Raw genomic sequence first — 16,181 nt, forward strand, 5'->3', positions numbered from 1 at the left:
CTGCAGCTGCTCTGCACGCTGTTTGTTTGTTTTCTGATGCATGCTGGGTGTGATGCAACGGCGTGAAAAAAAAAGACCAGCGGAGGAATTTAAACGGGTGGACACACACACACACACACACACACACACACACACACACACACACACACACACACACACACACACATATTCACTCTCTCTCTCTTCTCAAAAGCCTCTTCCTTCAGTTGGAGCTCAACATTAAGAAGCTGGACTCAAAACGAGCCGAAATCTCCACGTTTGAGGCTTGATTCGTCACATTGGGAGCAAATTACAGCAAATTACAGCAAATTACAGCAAATTACAGCAAATGACAGCTCACAGTGTTCCAGATGTGCTTTGGAACGGAAAGACGGACATATTCTGAAGCTGATTCTAGCTCATTTTACAGATTATTTTTCACTACGCTGTGGAACACCAACAAATAATATTGTAGCGTTACGACACTGAAGCAAATACTGGGAACTACTTTTTCTTTTGAAATCACTACGCCCAGACGCCATGTTTAGTAAGTAGTTCCGTCTGAGCAATCTTCACATAAACAATCTTGTAATTTTGCATTAATATTCCACAGCGTGAATGTGCGGGTTATAACGTGTCCACCAAAGTGTTTTGGGGTTGTTGGATTGTGTATTTGATGAGTTTGACGAGGGGGAACAAAAATACCATCCACTTCCATTGTGTCCGTCCTGAAAACCTTCCCCACTCGCCTCTGGATAAACAGCAGCTCGCCCTCACAGAAACAGTAAGTATGCTGTTTGAAATGACTAAGGAATTGTGCTAAATGGGCCAATTTGCCAAAATGTTGAAGTATCGCTTTAATAATACAGGAAACACAGAGGGAGGAAAAACTCATCCACAAGTAAAATAATAATAATAAAAAAAAAACTGATTTTTTTTCCAAAAAACATGAAAATATCAGTTGAACACATGATTTTAATTCACACCGGAGAAAATCAACGGCCAGCAGAAACCAGCTGATAGATTCTCGGTGCGATTTACATCCGATTAGGAGAAATTACGGTGCGGCGATGCGGCGATAAGCACGACCGGCGAGCGATACGGGCTCGACACGAACACACAAAGCGTTTATTAGATCATCCCTGTGAGGAGCAGGATAAACGATCACACCGGCAGTTAACGCCGCCGCTAAAAATACAGTCCGATTCCCACGTCTCCGGGGAGCAGCGATAACCGTCCTCATTAAGATACTTAGATAAGTGTGTCAGGAGTGTGTGTCTCAGAGGGCGGCTGTGCAAATACATTAGGAGGTTAGTGTGTGTGTCTGTGTGTGTGTGTACATGTGCTTTGATGTGAAGTGTCAGATTAGACAATATGTCTGGAGGCAGATAATTACACAGCTGGATTATCAGACTGAGTCATGAGACAAAATGTGGAGTTTCAGAGAAAGAGATGGACAGATGGAGAGAGGGAGAGAGAGAACTGAAAGTAGAGTGAGAGAGAGGCAGAAAGACAGAAAGAGAAACAGAGAGAGAGAGAGAGAGGGAGGAATTGTTTCCTCTCTTCTTCTTTGTGTTGCAGCTGCTTCTGAGTTTCTCTTTAAAATTTAATAAAAACCAACTAAAGACATTCATCCCGCCGCTGTGACCCACAGACTCCCTCAAATCCCTCTTTTCTCACTGAAAACATTTAGAAATGGAACATTCTCCACTGTCAGAACATGAAACTCCTCTCTTCATCTGAAGAACATTCCACTGATTAGAAACTGTGACGTCTTTAAAGTCTTCAGTCGTCTTCTTAACGTCTGTGATCAGTTTGAACAAACAGCTGAGTTCAGCCTCGTTCTTCCTCCACGGACTCAGAGGCCATCCTGTTTCTCACAACGCTGCTGATCTGCCCCGAGACGGACACACAACAACACACAGTAACACACAGAGTAACACACAGAGTAACACACTCTGTCTGCTCAGACTCCCTGTCCAGACTGACTCTGACGTTTCTCTGCAGAGACGAAGGGAAGTCTCAGGCTCTGTTCACACGACGACGTCTCCTTCAGAAATCTTATTTGATATTTTCTTGTACAGTTGCGTCTCTAGCTTGTTGCAAAAAAACACAAACTGTGAGAAACTACGAGACTCATATTTGTCGTGAAAGTAAAAGAAAGTCGATGAACCTGAGACAGATGTGGGTGAAGCAGGTTCTGTGACGACTCGCAGCTCCGTCACCAATAAAAGAAAACGCGTCTCTTGTGAGATGCTGAACTTTACTGGAGTGTGGAACCTGATCTCCGGGGAACCAGGAGTGAATTCCAGCAGCTGCCGTCCACACACGGAAAAAGCAGACTGAATACACACTTCAGCCGCTGAGTTTGAGAGGAAAACTGCTTTTCCTGAGTCTGATGTGAGCCAGGTTCAGGTCTGAGTCCAGCTGAGCTGAAAGTTTCACAAAGTGAAAGACGAGCTTCGAGCCAGTCCAGCAGCATGAGCGTCAAAGCTAACTATGAGGGTGTTTGTATCCAACAAAAAGAAAAAAAAACCACTAATCAGTAAACAACAATAAAGAAAAAAAATGTTGTCGATGTAGTGATCATAAATTTGAAAAAGAATTTCAAACTGCACCTTTTCCAGTGTAATTAATTTCATTTAGATAAAGATTTTAGGAATATCGTTGTACCACTTTGCATTAAAAAAAAGCTGCAGTTCCAAGGAAATTCCAGCAGGGGGCGATGAGATGGTTTAAAAAAAGAACCGAGTCCCATTAGAACCCATTCAAACACACTGAATTTCAGAGTGTTACTAAACACATTAAATCCTGGTTCCAGAATGTTCTGGTCTCTGGTTTCATCAACCGAGTCGTCTTGACCATCAGTCATCTGTTCATTTGACTTTATGAGTGAAGGTTTAGCATAAGTCAGCCAATCACAGCTCCTCCTCTGTTCATGTGATGCGGTCATGTGACAGGCTGGACCAATCACATTACATCTGGTTTACAGTGTTCAGTATGGAGACGACCTGCTGGAAGCTTCAGAACGCTGTGCGGGACGCCACGTTAGCTCCGCCCATTTTTTCCATACAGCCGATTAAAACTGAGGAGTGTGTGTGTGTGTGTGTCTGTGTGTGTGTGTGTGTGTGTGTGTGTGTGTGTGTGTGTGTGTGTGTGTGTGTGTGTGTGTGTGTGCGCGCGTGCCTTTGGTTCTCTGGTTTTCTCCAACAGTCCATAACTTGCGTTGGTGACTGTTGAACTCATTCACACAACAACCTTTCAAGTCAAAACTTCGGTCTTCATGTCAGAAAAGTTTTGTGTTGATCTTATGAAGATGACTCCTGTTTCCATGGAAACCACGGAATCATTGAATAGGGATGTAATTAGCATGTGAAGACATGAATGGATGGAGTGATGGATGGATGGATGGCTGGATGGATGGACTAATGGATGGATGGATGGATGATGGATGAAGTGATGGATGGAGTGGTGGATGTTTGGATGATAGGTGGATCATGGATGAATGGATGACAGATGGGTGGATGGATGGATGGATGATCGGTTCATGATTGGTGGATGATGGGTGGATGAATAGATTGCTGGCCAGATGGAGTAATGGATGAATGCATGGAAGGATGGATGGATGATGTTTGGATGGATGGACGAACGAATGATGGATAGATGGAAGAATGGACGGGTGGATGATGGGTGGGCGGATGATTGATGGATGATTGATGGGTGGATGATGGGTGGATGATTGATTGATGGGTGGATGATTGATTGATGGGTGGATGATGGGTGGATGATTGATTGATGGGTGGATGATTGATTGATGGGTGGATGATGGGTGGATGATGGGTGGATGATTGATTGATGGGTGGATGATGGGTGGATGATTGATTGATGGGTGGATGATTGATTGATGGGTGGATGATGGGTGGATGATTGATTGATGGGTGGATGATGGGTGGAGCGAAGGAAGGAATTGAAGTTAGCTGATGAGTATTTCTTCTTTCCAGATGAGCCGATGTAGATCTGACGTGAATAAAGGGATTAGCTGTGTGTAGATAATCCTCTCTTCCTCTCACGGTCCATCCTCTTATACCAGCACACACACACACACACACACACACACACACACACACACACACACACACACACACACACACACACACACACACACACACACGTACGCACGCGGTGTTCACGTGCGCTCTCATCGGCCTGCTGCTTCGCCTCATCCTTCACAGTTCACGCTGATAAACTGCCTCAGACTCACTCATGTCTTAAAGAAGCACAGTTGTGTGTTTTGTGCTGTTTTTGTTCTGACAGGCTGAAACTCCTCACCGTTCACCGTTACGCTCACGTTCCCGTTTCACACACCGATCACCGAATGTTGAATCCTCCGGTCACATCCATGTAAAACAACACAGAGCGCTCTGCTGTCTGCCTTGATTTGCACCTGGAAGCCTAAACCATGCTTCATCTGAAGAAGATCACACTTCTGTATCACATCAGCAAGATGCTGAGAAACACAACTTAAATACCAGCAAGAGTAGGTTTTGCTTTTTCAGGAAGGCATATGGTAAAATCTAACTTTGTGGGCATTACCTTCTGCTCTTTTTTAATGTGCTCCTACGTTGCTATTTTGTGAAATCTAAATACATACTTTAAATTTAACTGATTTAGTTTCATCAGTTTGAGGAAGGAAGATGCTGGATGATCTCGAACAATTACAGTTATTTGTTTTGGCACACTCGTGCCAACGCTCACTGACAAAATACAAATGTGTGAAGAAACGTTTTGGTTGTGGGCCTGGATGGATGAAGGTGCTGGATGTGGGCCTGGATGGATGAAGGTGTTGGATGTGGGCCTGGATGGATGAAGGTGTTGGATGTGGGCCTGGATGGATGAAGGTGTTGGATGTGGGCCTGGATGGATGAAGGTGCTGGATGTGGGCCTGGATGGATGAAGGTGTTGGATGTGGGCCTGGATGGATGAAGGTGTTGGATGTGGGCCTGGATGGATGAAAGTGTTGGATATGGGCCTGGATGGATGAAGGTGCTGGATGTGGGCCTGGATGGATGAAGGTGTTGGATGTGGGCCTGGATGGATGAAAGTGTTGGATGTGGGCCTGGATGGATGAAGGTGTTGGATGTGGGCCTGGATGGATGAAGGTGTTGGATGTGGGCCTGGATGGATGAAGGTGTTGGATGTGGGCCTGGATGGATGAAGGTGTTGGATGTGGGCCTGGATGGATGAAGGTGCTGGATGTGGGCCTGGATGGATGCTGGAGTGGTTCCAGGCTCATTTCCCAGCAGCTCTCTGATGACCGGCTGCTCCAGAACAGTGTCGGGTTCCTGCTCCGGGAGCCGGTCCTCCTCGGGGACTCCAGGACTCCGGGGGTGATTTATGAGGAGCTCAGCGGACGGGACCCCAGTATTTAGTGTGTTTCGAGGAAAAGAACCCTAAAAGAGCAATGCTGGTGCCACTTCAGAGCGAGTACGACCCATTTCCAGTCAGGGCGGAGCGGGGAACCCAGGTGAACGCTGAGGAACAGGGTAACGAGCACGGCTGACTGGCGGAGAAGTGGATTAGGCCGGTTTTTAAACCGTCTCCACCGTGACGGCCTGTCAGCGTGGGAATCCACGTCAGCCACGCCGGAAGGATCGCAGAATCGAGACGAACCCAGACTGCAGCATCCTAAAGGACCAGTTCGGTACCGACCGTTAGCATGCCGATACCGAGGCCTGCAGGAGAGCGATACCGAGGAACGATACCGAGGCCCGTCAGGAGAACGATACTGAGGAACGATACCGAGGCCCATCAGGAGAACGATACCGGGGAACGATACCAAGGCACGTCAAGAAAACAATACCGAGGCCCGTCAGGAGAATGATACCGAGGCCCATCAGGGGAACGATACCGAGGCCCGTCAGGAGAATGATACCGTGGGTCATCAGGAGAACGATACCGGGGAACGATACCAAGGCACGTCAAGAAAACAATACCGAGGCCCGTCAGGAGAATGATACCGAGGGTCATCAGAAGAACGATACTGAGAGCCCTGAGGAGAACAATCCCGTGGGTCATCAGGAGAACGATACCGAGGCCCATCAGGAACTCGGTATCGGTGCGTCTCTACCAATTGCAGCAGGAATGAACATTTGGTCTGCGTCTGCCGGAGTGACCAGTTGGATGAAGACGTTCGGAGCGTCTCTTTTCATTTCTCTGAGTTGTGTCCACATTCCAGCACTCAGCTGGAGCAGCGGTGGATTCTGGGTGATCCGATTCAGATGTTTCTTCTCACACAGCCGCTGCCCAGACGTCATCCTGACTCTCCGACTCCGGGCGGCGGCTTCACACTCTTACTTTAACCTCCGCTTGACTCCGACACGCCTCTCATGTTTCATCCCAGTAAAGTATCAACAATCGCTGATAAATGTCAGAGAGATGTTTTACTCTCCGCACAGACTCGGGTACGTCATGTTGAGACGGCGTCCCGGAGCCGTAAATCTCACATTCTAAACGTCTGCACTGCTTTCATTTCATAACTTGTAGCAGGAATGCTGAATTCGTAGAGCTGAAGCAAACTTTTTACTCCGTGCTCTGGTGTGTTTGTTGGTAATGTGCAGAGGAACGTCAGCAGAGCGTTTCCTGTGAGTTTTCCACCTGAAGACGAGACGAGCGTCCTTCACATCGACCTTCAAAGGATTCCTCACATTCTGAAGGTCGTCTCTGTTCCATCTGTGGCCACATCAGCCCAGAGCCAGCGGATTTCAACCGCCGGAGCCGGACGGGATTCCCTCATCGGTTCCAACCTCTGCTGGGAACGCCGACCGGACGGCGCTCCGAGCCGTCAGCCAATCAGAGTGCAGCTCAGAGCCTCACAGACCTTCAACACTGCAGCCTTTCATCCTCCAACCCTCGTCTTCTGGAGGATTATTTCCAGGTGGAGAACTGGTACACACACACACACACACACACACACACACACTCTGAGACCTCCGTGTTTACTGCAGTTTACCTAACGCAGAAACTGCGTTTCAATATTAAAGAGCAGCAGATGGCGTCTTCCAAAGGGAGGAAAACAAGCCTTGATCGCGACCGGCAGGAACGCCGCGCAGGAGAGAGGGAAGACGACGACGAGAGGGAGGAACGGAGAGCAGCGCTGCGAGTTCTCCGAGTGACTCCCGCTCTGCGTTCAGCAGAAGGAAAGGTTTCAATCAGCCGCGTGCTTCACATCTTACTTCATCGCGTTCGGCTGTAATTCGAGGTGTGTTTCATTTCCTGGAGCCGTCACTCTCTCTGCAGTGTGTGGAGTGGCCTCCGAGACCCCAACATACACACACACACACACACACACACACACACACACACACACACACACACACACACACACGCATGCATGTGTGTGTTGCACTCCATGCATTCACTTGCAGACTAAACACTGACCTACATTGCTATTTCTGCTGATTAGAGGTTGCTCATAATGAAGCCTTTTCGTCCCGAGACACACACACACACACACACACACACACACACACACACACACACACACACACACACACATCATAATACTCCTTGAAACCCTGACATCCGACATGCACGGTGCAGAGCGTTGCAGAGATTCGGCTCAGAACATGTAAGTTCCCTCCTCTCTTTTTAATTTTTTTTTTTTTTCCATACACATTTACCTGCAGCAGAAGCAGCAAGAAAAAAAAAGAAAGAAGCAAAGAGGTGTTTTTACGAAGCCGGAGCATTCAGGGACACAATCCAATAAAAAAGCCTGGATTGTTTTCTTCCTCTTCTGTTCGCTGTTTTGCAGCTTTGTGCTTTTTTCGCACGAGAGTCGCACAAACAGCTTCACATCAAAGCTCGTCTCAGAGTTTGGGGTTCTGGCTTTGGAGAGCGATGCGTGCGCAGAAAGCATCACTGTCAGGATGTTTTAGCGGCTCCTCTCGTCGCTGCGTTCGAGCGCCGCGATGCTGAATGGAAACATGAGCGCCTGCGAGTGGAAGTGTGTGTGCACGGCGGTGGAAGAATGTGTTTCTCATGTTCTTGTCATGTTGCGGCGCTGCAGAACGATCGCTGGGCTGCGTTTGCTTTTCAAGTGGGCATCTGTTTCATGTCTCCTGGCTGGTTTCATTCCCAGCATGCATCACGGGGCGTAAGCTCGATGTTTCTGTGTTCCGTCGCTGAGTGAGACGCTGTGGTGAGATTTCTGAGGGTGAATCCGGAGCAGCTTCGTGTCAAACATCAGATTAATGTGTCAGTCACTCCGGAGGCTCTCAGACAGCGTTCTCCAGCTCGCCTCATAAATCTGAAGGAAACAAGGAGCAGAGACCGCTCGGCTTCTGCAGGGCGACTCGGGACGCACCGACACGACACCGGGACCGGGTACCGGGTCCGATTCCGCAGGGAGGGCTCCACGTCATCCGTCAGCTACATCAACGGCAGGTCGACAAGCCGTGCTGCATGCTTCATGCTACATGCTAACCAGTTTCAGGTGTCACACACCAGAGATGCTACATGCTACATGCTAAACATGATCAAAGTTTGTTCTTCCGGCTACAAGAAGCTGCCCAAGGGAAGGGCAGCTGTTGGGCCTGTAAACAGCTGTTCTGCACATGCTCAGTAGGCGGTTCCATGACAGAAACAAGCAGCAGCACCACCCAGTGGAACAAAGTGAACACTGCCTCGTTTTCAGTGTTTTCAGAACGTTGTCGTGTAAACGTGAAACTTTTCTGAAACTTTTCTGTTTACATCGCCATGGAAACGGTTCATAGTAGTCAACAACTAACCCAAAACACAAGTTTCTTAACAGTCTGTAAAAACCGACATCTCATAAACGTGGAAACAAACGAAGCGTTTTCATGTGATGCGTTGTGTAAACGGACCACTAACCAAACCGCTAACCAGCCCACTAACCAGCCCACTAACCAGCCCACTAACCAGCCCACTAACCAGCCCACTAACCAACCCACTAACCAGCCCACTAGCCAACCCACTGCACACCTGAAGCTACTGAAACCTTCTCAGCTCGGAGGATCGATGTCAGCGTGAACCTCCAGCTCTGTCTTCATTATTAACAGCAAACATGTGGTTTTAAATCCGTTTTCCTGGCTGCATTATTCAGTCCAGACAGACATGAATTGAACTTGCAGTCGACGCTCTGACCCATCGGCCCTGAGTTCGGCTCTGGAGACGCCGCTTCATCCCCACGATCCACCCAACTTCACCCCGTCGCTACAATCCAGTCTGAAGCAAAACCAAATCTGGAACCACAAACAATAACGTGAAGGAGCGAGCAGGAGCTGCAGCGCCACTTTAAAAATCTCTCAGTTGCAGATCTTTCATCAGAACACAGACCGAAGCAGAGGAGCTCACACACAAAAGCAGAGCCGGACGGGAAAAAGCTCGTTAGAGGCGAGAAGAGAGAAACTCCCTTCTTCTCTCCCACTTTAAACACGTCCGTTTGTCAGCTGGTCTCACATGAACCATGAAAGATCGTTAAAACACACTTTGAACCCAAACTTATGGATAATTTAGGTCGGTTAATTTTGATGGAATACTGATTTAAGTGAGGAAAATAAAAAATTTCCACCCATATTTTAAATAATTGATGTGAGTTTTATTTAATCTCTGAGGTGAAACGAGGTCCGGACGCTGAGCAGGTAGTGACGTAAACCAGCCAGTCATCATCTGTTCTCCGGAGACTCCTCCATTCCCTCCTGAAGACGCAAATCAAACGCAGCGTTTTGGCGTTTTCCTTTCAGAAGTCTTTCATACGGAGCCCTGAAGGGACACGCATCTCTTTCTGTTTTCAGAGCTTTATGTGCTCACTTAAAGTTTTACACTAGTGTGTAAACTTGTTCTGCGTGCGCACGTAAAGGAAATAAGCGCTCGCCTGAAATGTTTGAGTGAGCCCTTAAACATAATCAGGAAGAAGACGGCGCCGTTGCCGTCTGCCAGTTATAGTTGCAACAGTTTGTTTAGTTTTTTTCTATAAAGCCAAGTGTTGTAGCGCGGTCAGCAGGAGACAGGCGAAGGTTGTCGTCATTTTGGTGATGCTGCAGTGAATACCAGCGACGGTGTTGTGTATATTTTTCCTGTTCTGGTGCCAAGTGCACTTGTGGACGCCACGGACCCTGGTGTGGATGAACCACCAAGTTATTCCAGTGACTGTCAACTCCAACATACACTCTTCCATTAAGTTCGTCAATATACAGACAGTTTGCAGTGGAACCAAACACTGGGAAACACACTCTGTACCACCAACACACAACCTCAGAGTAAATCAACCCGTGCCCCGCCCACCCGGTGCCCCCCCAGCCAGGGCTGGACCTCATCCTGCAAACTACTGACTCAAAACTTTGCTCAAAATTGTTTTTAACATTAAATTCTTCATTGTGTGTTGGAAAGACACACAAGCACACACACTCGGAGTGGGTAGTGGGACCACAGAAGCTGAAGTGATGCTAACTACCCAGATCCTCTTAATGATGCTAATGTCATTATTTCTATGGCAGATTAATGGGAGCTATTTATGGCTCATTAATCCAGACTGGGAAGCATGTTTTGTTAATCACACATCAAATCCAACCACTGTCCCCAACCAGGGTGTGTGTGTGTGTGTGTGTGTGTGTGTGTGTGTGTACACATCTAACCGTGAGGGTTGAGCAGAGATCCCCTCCTCCTGCCGTTCTTCGGGCCTGTCACCCCGTCGTGCCTGACTGATCGCCGGTTAGCCGTTAGCCCAGAGCTGCTAGCCTGGACTCTCTGCAGCCACAGAGTCCAGATTCAATCCTTTCTCCTCCGCTTTGAGCCGCTTAGCCAGGAATGTCTGATGTGATCTAATATTCTTTGTCAGTTATTTTCTTTCTGAACTGAACTGATACTTTCCGTGTGGGGTCTTGGCTTCATTGATCACTGCTATGAAAACACTGGAGTTTCTGTGAACTTACTACTTCTCTGTTTACTGGAGGAGGAAATATTCCAGACAAACCAAACTCGGTTCTCCTGATGGCAAAACGAAAGCGTCTCACTGTAAATAATGTTAACATCAGGCCTCTGTGTGACGATGCTTCTAACCACAGGAAGGGTTTGATCTCCGAGCTGATTTCAGCACCTCTTCAAACAGCGGAGAACGTTTTAACCAGACAGTAAGGCACGTCACACTCTGGTCTGTTGGTAGAAACTCCTCCTGAAATTTCATTGAAGGAGGTCAACCTGCATATCGGTCGGACTGAAACCTCACATTGCCTCCGTCGGTCAGAAGCTTAGCTGGAGCCAGTCCAGGTTCAATCTGATCAGGTTAGAGTGCCACCGATAGGCCTGGCATATGTACTCCATGGCTCTGAGTGACGTTCCTGCTGGACAGAGACATTTCCTGAAACCATCCAGTGTGGACAGAAAACAAGAACGACGGGGAGAAAACGTTTCAGCCCCCAGCAGTTTAATCCCACCGTCCACTGGGCGTCCCAGAGACGCCCAGACTGTCCCGTCAGGCGTCGTTTCCAGCCGTCCTCACATCTCTCGGTGTAACGTTGTTTGCGTGGCGAACAGTGCCGGCTTAAGCCAACCAAAAGCCGGAATTGTCCTTTAACCCTGAAATCTCTTTTATACTTTCATGAATCTTTTATCTATAGTTGATGAAAAAAAAAAACATGGGGGGAGGTCTCACAAATCTTCCAGCACTTTATTTATAATCCTATTGATTGAAAGGGGGCAGGGGGATTTCTGAGGGGACATTAGCCTCGGATTAACCCTTTAACAATCAATTTTCTCCTGCTTTCTGCAAAACGCCGCTGATGCTGCAATCACAGGACGGCTGGCGGGAGATAGATGGGGTGGTGGGGGGAGGACTCCAAATCCAGAGAGAGGGGGGGAGAGGGATTTCCCAACCCTCGCCACAGAATCTGGGTGTTCCTAATAACGAGCTTAGCCCCCCACCTCCCTTCTGGTGGATATGAGGACAGATCATCCCACAGCGCTTTAAACATACACTCTTTTCAGATTAACACTCACACACACACACTCCAGATGCTGCTGTCGCCCGGGGCAAAGCCGTCGTCAGACCCCCGAGTCTCCTCTGGAAGCTGCTCACAGGTTCCTGCTTTCTGACAGAAAACCCAGAAATCCGTCTGCCGAGTCCAGGTTTCACTGGAGACATTAGAAACCCGGTGTGGACAGCGCCACTTTCAAACACATCAACAACACTTTCCACATGAACTGTTGACCTCTGATTTCTGGAATCAGACGACCTTTGACCTGCCACGCCTCCGTGCGGTCTGATCCGAACAGGCCTCTGCTGTTGGACGGACCCCCGGGTTGCTGGACGTCCATCATGCAGATGTTGTGAGGGGGAGGAAGAGGAGGAGGAGGAAGGCTCCAACAGGGAATGTTTGAAAAGCCTGTTTTTTATCAGAAGATTCTTTCTGTGCAACAAGCAAACGTCAGGCTGAAATCCTGACGAGTTTCCATCCCTGTTTCACTTTGAGCAACACCCCGAGCTAATCAACGCCCCGAGAAGCACCCTGACCGGACTCAAACCGCTCCGCCATCCAGGCTGAACCGTGTGAACGCAGAGGAAGGTGGACGCCAGGCTTTGTGTAAAAAGAGGATTTGAGGCATGTTAAAGTTGGGCCTGAGAGCTGCCTCACCCCCTCACAGCCCGCAGGATTTCAGCTCATCTCTGTTTGGGGATGGAAATTCCACATAATGGAGGCTCAACACTCCGGAGCCCGGGCCGATCGGAATCAGTGTTTTCACTTTTACTCATATTGGTCACAGATGTGGATCTTTGACCCGATTATGAGCAGCATCGACCCAAAACACCACGTGGGCTGATTATCTACTGTCCTGACTTCAACCGAGGCTTCACAGTCACTTCGCCTCCGATTCTCTGTTTCCCTGATACAAGAACTCCGGTGATCATTTTAAAGACCAAGACCAGTCCAGACCGAGACCTAGAAACCTGAGGTCCTCCACCCTCTTTGGGGACGGCCCCAAATGGAGAAATCTGTGGAGACTTCAAGGAAATGAAAAATGGGAACTACTGCTTTAAAAAAACAAAAAAAGTTGGTTTTAATGGTGTTTTAAAATTGAAATTTAGTGCTGATTTGTTGTTGATGAGGAAGACGGTGATGGAAAATGTTATGAACAGTCCACTGAGTAAAGAGGAGAAACTGCCAAAGCAAAGAAAGCAGAGAGAGAGAGAGAGAGAGAGAGAGAGAGAGAGAGAGAGAGAGATTTTTTTTTTGATTTTTAAAACACTTTTATTTGCACAGTTTACAGTGATCCAGTGTGTGTCAGACTATTAAAACCATTCATGCTTTCAAATTAAAAAATGTGCAAAATGAAGTTGATTGTTGTCCATACAGCACAGAATGTCCTTAAAACACCAGACCTCTTTAAAAGCATTTAAATCTTTGTTTTGTTTAAAAAACCGATATTCGAGCCAGAGTCTGGATTTGACGTTGACCTGCCACACTTCTTTGACGTCCTGTCCTTCTCTGCCCTCAACCTTGTTCCTCCTGCTGATGTAAATCGCCATCTTGGCTTCTCCTGAGATAAAATTAAGGAGCTGCCACTTGTTTTTTTCTTTTTGTCTGTAGCCAGCTCCCATGATAAAAGTTCTCTCAGTAAAAGCAACACTAAAAAGACTAAAAACCGCCGTTAAAAGAGTGAAGAAGCTTGTGAGCCTCTTACACTCAGTAAAAACGTGGTAAACAGTCTCTCGTTGATGGCAGAAGGGGCATGTGTTTAAAACAGCAGGGTTGAGGACAGAGATAAAAGCATTGGAGGCGATGGCACCGTGTAAAATCCTCCACTGGAGGTCTCCAGTCCGTTTTCTCAAGGGGGGCTTGTATAAAATCCTCCACTGTGGGCCGGGTCCAGGTCCAGCCTGTCCCAGTCTCTGTGACCACACAGTGGGGGGCCTGTTGCTCAGTCCACCCTTGTGGATGCTCTTCACACAGTTCCTGTAAAATATTTTTTTGTCTGCCTTGTGTAAGGATAGTCTCTCAGGCTGTGTGATCTTCAGGAGGGGGCCGGACAGATCCCCCAGCTCCAGGCTCAGCAGGACCTCGGGGAAGGGGTCGTCAGCATCCGGGGAGAGTTCTCCTCGGCTGTACCTCCTCAGCAGGCTCCTGTCTCTGGGCGTCAGTGCACTCTTCCACTTCTCCAGGAGCCCCTGGGACACCCGGATGGACTGCATCCCCAGCAGCGAGCCCAGAGCCTGGGCGTCGCTCAGGTCCGGCCCCACAGCATCCACAAGCTGACCCACGGTGAGGGTCCCAGACTGGATCAGCCTTCCGGTCAGGCCGGGGGTCGAGGCTCCGCTGATGTCCAGTCTGGATCCGTGGATCAGGGGTTCTTTCAACAGCCAGTGCAGAGAGTCGGCTTTCAGGCACCTTCTGCGTGAAAACAAGGCCCAGCATTTAAATAAACTCTGGTAAAACGGAGGCAGCCCCTTGAGGTTTAGAAATTTGGGATCAGTCAAAAACAGAACATTATCCAACCCCAACTTATTGGCACGCCTCAGGATGCAGCTGGCCACGCCTCTCCACACCAGATCCGCCGGTCCTGCGAGGTACCTCTGCAGGAACTGGAGTCTAAAAGTGGCGGTCCGGCTGGCCAAGTGGACCAGGCCCTGGCCCCCCTCCTCTCTGTCTAAAAACAGCACCCCCTGTGGCACCCAGTGCAGACCATCCCAGAAGAAATCTATCATTTTCCTTTGAATTTGAGCCAGGAGACCTGGAGGAGGGTCTGCACTGGTGAGCCGATGCCACAGCTGGGATGCAACCAGATTATTTAAAACCAAGACTCTGCCCCGAAGTGACATTTTCGGGAGGAGCCACCTCCACTTGGAGAGCTTAGCCTCCACCTTTTCCAGGACGGTCTCCCAGTTCTTCTGAACAAAATGTTCCTTACCAACATATATTCCCAGATATTTAAGGCCCTCCCTCCTCCATGTTAGATTTTGGGGAAGAACTGGGAGACCGCCATGCCACCTGCCGACAGCAAGGGCCTCACTCTTCCCCCAGTTGACCCTTGCTGCGGATGCCACATTAAAATCTTTAATAATATTAACTAAAATGTCTACGTCCCCCTGATTCCGTATAAAAACAATAAGATCGTCTGCATAGGCCGATAAAATCATGCTTTCACTAAGACCCGGTAAAAACAGACCCTGCAGACTGGAACGTAACTTAGAGAGGAGGGGCTCCAGGGAGAGCGCATAGAGCATCCCAGACAGAGCACACCCCTGCCTGACACCTCTACACACCCTAAAAGGAGCACACAGACTGCCGTTGATCTTCAGCACACTCTCAATGTCCCTGTACAGCACCTGGATCTTAGCTATGAAACCAGCGCTGAACCCAAAACTTTCCATGACCCTCCAAAGGAAGCTGTGTTCAACTCGGTCAAAAGCCTTTTCCTGGTCTACTGAAATCAGACCAGCATCGATGTCCAAAGAACTAGAGACTTCCAAAACGTCCCGAATCAGGTGGACGTTGTCCACCATGGACCTGCCGGGGACACAGTAGGTCTGATCCCGGTGGATGACCTGCTCCATAGCCCTCCCCAGCCTGGAGGCCAAGACCTTGGACAGGAGTTTGTAATCCACACAGAGCAAGGACACGGGGCGCCAGTTCTTGATGTCCTGCAGGTTTCCCTTCTTGGGGAGCAGCGTGAGAACTGCTCTCCTGCAGGACACTGGCAAGGAACCAGAGGCCAGACACTCGTTGTGGACGTCCAGGACATCCGTACCCAGGATGTCCCAGAACGCCTTGTAGAACTCGGCGGTGAGCCCATCGATCCCAGGAGACCTGCCCGTTGGCATCGCCTGCAGCGCTGCCCGCAGCTCCTGCATGTCCAGGCAGGCCTCCAGTTCTGTGTTGGTCTCCTCGGAGACACGAGGCAGTCCCCTCAGGAACCCCTCCAGGAGCTCCTGCTCCTCCTTGAACTCACTCCCGTACAGGGAGGAGTAGAAGCCCACCGCCGTCCTCCGTATCTGGCATGGTTCGGTGATCTCCTCCCCCGTGTCTGAGAGTAGTGCGTGGATCACTCTCCCCTGTCCGGCCTTTTTCTCCAGGCCAAAGAAGAAGCTGGAGGGAGCATCCATCCCTGTGATGGTCTGGTACCGGGAACGAACCAGTGCGCCCTGCACTTTAACGTTCAGCAGGTCGGCTAAAGCCATTTTTTTCCTTTTG

This window comes from Salarias fasciatus, chromosome 13, assembly GCF_902148845.1.
Source record: "Salarias fasciatus chromosome 13, fSalaFa1.1, whole genome shotgun sequence".
Classification (NCBI taxonomy): Eukaryota; Metazoa; Chordata; class Actinopteri; order Blenniiformes; family Blenniidae; genus Salarias; species Salarias fasciatus.